This window comes from Chelonia mydas, chromosome 27 (assembly GCF_015237465.2).
Source record: "Chelonia mydas isolate rCheMyd1 chromosome 27, rCheMyd1.pri.v2, whole genome shotgun sequence".
NCBI classification, from domain to species: Eukaryota; Metazoa; Chordata; order Testudines; family Cheloniidae; genus Chelonia; species Chelonia mydas.
Genome location: NC_057860.1, coordinates 14,126,789 through 14,130,965, shown reverse-complemented (window position 1 = coordinate 14,130,965; position 4,177 = coordinate 14,126,789). Strand labels below are relative to the sequence as shown.

At 56.3% G+C, this 4,177-nt stretch overlaps 1 protein-coding gene across 4 annotated transcripts in view; it reads left to right on the top strand.

The window, feature by feature from the left end:
• The first annotated feature begins 2,186 nt into the window (after positions 1-2,186).
• Positions 2,187-4,177, top strand: part of ACLY (ATP citrate lyase) — a 44,904-nt gene continuing 42,913 nt past the window's right edge. Inside the window, exon 1 of one of the 4 annotated variants that reach the window (XM_037886727.2) lies at positions 2,187-2,308. The gene's annotated coding sequence lies outside the window, so the exon portion shown is untranslated. Of the gene's footprint in view, positions 2,309-2,742; positions 3,153-4,177 lie in introns of those variants that run through there. The other 3 variants (XM_037886728.2, XM_043536772.1, XM_043536773.1) reach the window with 3 other exon arrangements.

Here is a 4,177-nt window from a genome sequence, read left to right as displayed (position 1 = left end):
AATTTATTTGAGCATAAGCTTTTGTGAGCTACAGCTCACTTCACCGAATGCATCCGATGAAGTGAGCTGTAGCTCACGAAAGCTTATGCTCAGATAAATATGTTAATCTCTAAGGTGCCACAGGTACTCCTTTTCAAGTTACGGAAAGTGATTTTGTAAATACTTCACAGTCACTGCTGACACACAGAACTGGTTCTTCTGTCTGGTCATCCCTGAATAAGGCAAAGGTACTGAGGAGGCAGGCCCTGAATCTGGTGTCTAGGCGGGGTTAGTCAATCTAGGTTGACAATCTTCTGGTGCATAGATGGCATCTTGACTCTCTCTCATACCTCCAGACAAAGGGAAATGGTGGCTGAGAGAATCTGCATCTCCCTTGTACTATCAGAACATGTTAGTTTTGACTTTATTTTGGCCCTGGATAAAGTCCTGCTAAGTTTAATGTCTAGCACATTTCTCCCAGCCAGCTGATTCACAGTGGGTGTGGTAGATGTCTGGCATATCCAGAAAATGATACTTGGAACCAGTGAATCCAGCCTGGGTGGGGTTCTGATCCCAACAAATTAATCAAGGGTCTGTAACATTTCACCTTTTCACTTAGTAAAAGTCAAAACCTAGGGCTGGGTTTTGAAAAGGGCTAGAGAATTTCCTGGTCAATATTTGCAGTTGCATGTGCTAATCCCATCTCACGCTCCAGTGGGTAAACTGAGCCCATGTACAGTGTTTCACAAGCTTTGTGGCATGAGACCCCCACCTTGTCCATTGGTGGAGGGACAGTGGGGTGTGAATACCAGACTAGATAGACCAAGGTTTTGGATTCAGGGTTGCAAATCCTGGGCTCCTGAGAGGAAAGAGAGAACTTGGGACAGTCAGTGGTAAGTAATTTCTATTGGCAGCATGTCAGCTGTGGGTATAATAGTAATCTCAAGGAGGGAACATCCTCTAATATTTAGAGAAGGGGCCTGGCACGTTCACGGCTTTAGCGCTGACTCGCTGTGCAAACTTGGGCAAGTCACTTCACCCCTCTGAGCCTCAGTTCCTCCATCTATAAGTGAGGGTTTAAGTCTCTTTGACCTCAAGAGAGTTAGGAGGATGAGTGTTTGTAACACACGGACATCCCAATCCTGCAAGATCATGAAGGCAGACCCCTGTGTCTGTGTCGATCTCAGGGCAGGATCTGGTCCCTAGGTAGCCTCTGATAAGTGATGCTATAGAAGAGCAAAGTACTAGAGAGCTGGCAATAACGTAAGGCCATAAATATTTGCTTTTAGTCACAGATTGGAAATATCGGCAGAAAACACTGGTCGGCGATTCGTCTGGCAAGCCCAGGCGGTCTGCTGGCTGCTGTTGGGGGCCTGTGATCTCAGAACGAGACACCCGCGGACAGAGCACGGGGGGCCGGGGCTGCTGGGTGCCGTCCCCGCCTCTGCGGCAGGGTGGGGCTCGCGGCTTAGCCTCCCCGCGCCTCAGGCAGGTCGTCCACGGGAAGCCGATACACCGACTCGCGCCGTGCGAAAGGCGCCCCGTAAGCGCGAAATACGAGCCCCGCTCTTGCGAGGAAGAGGCGGCCGCGGGAGGCCCAGGGGCTGGGGGTGGGCCCCCGGGTTTCGGAGCAGCAGCGGCGTTGGTCTGTGTCCGCAGAAAGAGCAGGAGGACTTGCGGCACCGTAGAGACCAGCCCATTTATTTGAGCACAAGCTTTCGTGAGCTGCAGCCCGCTGCGTCGGAGGCCTGCCGGCCCCAGCTGTCGCTGCCCTTCGCGGGGTCTCCTCCTGCGAGCCGCGCCGCTTCACGGGGGAGCGGCCTGCAGACAGGCGGGGCCCGGTGGGGCGGGCAGGCCTGGCCCCGGTGTCAGGCCACAAGGGGGAGGCGCCCCGGGGGCGGGGGGGGCATGGGTCGCGGCGCGGCAGCGGGGGGTGCGCGGCGCAGGACGCGAGCCAAGGCCTCATGACGGACCGAGCGGGCGGCCCCCGGGGGGGGGCGACTCTCGAGCCGGCCGAGCGCGTGCCGGTCAAACCACGGCCGGCGACCCAATGGAGCGCCGCGCGGAGAGCACGTGGTCCGCCGCGCGCGCTCGCCCGCTCCGCGCCCCGCCCAGGGGCGGGGCCGGCGGGGCCAAGAACTACAACTCCCACCAGCCCCCGGGGCGGGGCGGGGCGGAGCCCGGGGCACGTGGGGAGCGCGCGGGCCAATCCCCGCGCGCAGGGCGCCCCCTGGCCCCAGGAGCCGCGGGGCGGGCGCCGAACAAAAGGAGTCAGCGAGCGACCGGCGGGGTGGGCACAGGCCGGGAGCGGAGCCGCGCTCGCACCGGGGTGAGTCCGCAGCTCGTCTGGGGGCAGAGGCGCCCCTCCTGTGCCAGGGCCCTTTGCAAAACGCCGGGGTGCGGTGGGGAGAGGAGCCGGGGTGCAATGGGGAGAGGAGCCAGGGTGCAATGGGGAGAAGTGGCGGGTCGGGGTGCAATGGGGAGGGGTGCGGTGGGGAAAGGAGCCGGGGTGCAGTGGGGCGGGGTGCGGTGGGGAGAGGTGGCGGGTCGGGGGTCCAATGGGGAGGGGTGCGGTGGGGAGAGGCGGCGGGTCGGGGGTCCAATGGGGAGGGGTGCGGTGGGGAGAGGCGGCGGGGCGGGATGCAATGGGGCGGGGTGCGGTGGGGAGAGGAGCTGGGGTGCAATGGGGAGGGGTGAGGAGGGGAGCTGGGGTGCAATGGGGGGCGGGCGCTTCCTGGCTCTGCTTCTGGCCGAGCCGGGCCGGCTCGCAGGGCCGCTGCGAGGAGCAGCAGCGGCAGGTCGGGACTCGTGCCTGGAAGAGGCTGGCGGGGGAGGCGAGGCCGATCGCTGCCGGAGCCGGAACGGGCGGCGTGTCGGTGGCGGCGGGCGTGGGCTGGCGGGCGCTGGGCCGCGCTCTGCGGGTGGCCGTGCGGGGCGGTGTGCCTGTGGCAGGGACGCGCACTTCATTTTACACCCTGCTGCTGCTGCGTGTCTGGCTCTGCTCTGGTGTACGAGGCTCTGTGCTGCTGACCTGGTCTGACACAGAGCTAATTTTCCACTGCCCTGGACCTTGTGCGGTTATTAACACCAGTGCAAAGTCCGTGGGAAACGCCAGCAGTGTGATCTGGTAGCCGCTCACCAGTGCAGCGTGAGTGTGTAAATGGCAGCACAAGGTGAGAACGGGGCACTAAGGCTCCCTTGCCGGGGCCGACACAATTTCAAAACCTTGCTACTGTAAAGTTTTTGGTTGTATAGAAACTGCAGTATCCCTGGAAGAATCTGGACTTCCTTATGGAGGCAAAGTCAGGAATGAGGAATTAACTAAGCAAATAATTCTCCTTTGATCTGACTTTACTTTTTTTTTAAAGTTACAGGTGTGACAAGAATTATGAAAGTCCAGGAGCCTTAGACCCAGCATGACAAATTGTCAGCAATGTTTATTATTCCAATAAATCAAACTACTAGATAACCTAGATTAATTTTTCCTTCCTTCTCTGGCATGTTCGCATCTCTGTCTGCTTTATCATTATTACATCATGCTGCCACTGCCTCACCTGTTGTCTCATAGAACAGACCTTTTAAAAACCTCTCTCAATTTTCCCATTTAACAAGTTTTATATCGTACTGACTGACAGCAATTGAAGGTATGCCTATTCGGCCAGTTGTTGTGTGAAGCAGTAATCCATTCTAAAGGGAAAATACCCAGATTAGTTTTCAGTAACCGCCCTGCAAGGCGTTGTAGCTGCATTGACGGCTTCAGAAAGCTAAGAGCTGTGCCCAAGTCTGGTATTTTTGCAAAATGAGTCTTTGAGCTTAGATCCTCCTCCTCGAAATGCAGAAGAATTTCAAGAGAGTTTAGTTCTTGCCTGATTATCCAGGCTCTGAGATGCTATGTAGAACCTTAAATGTTCACGTCCTCTGCTTTCTGTCTTATCTGTCAATTGCTTCTTAGCACTCATTCTTTCACCTTCGGTCTTGCAGATCTGGCATAACTAAGGCAGTTGCTAGATAACAATCAAACTCCTGGGTCTTGTGTACTTTGTGTAAAGTCGTAGCACTAATTAATTTAAAATCACTTTATTTGTGTAGTCTCTGATGTTGTGATTCAGATCTTGATGAGAATGAATTAACAAACTTGTAATAGGGGTTTACATATCTTGGTGTTGGATTTATTGACCTCTAGGCATTGTTGTCATTG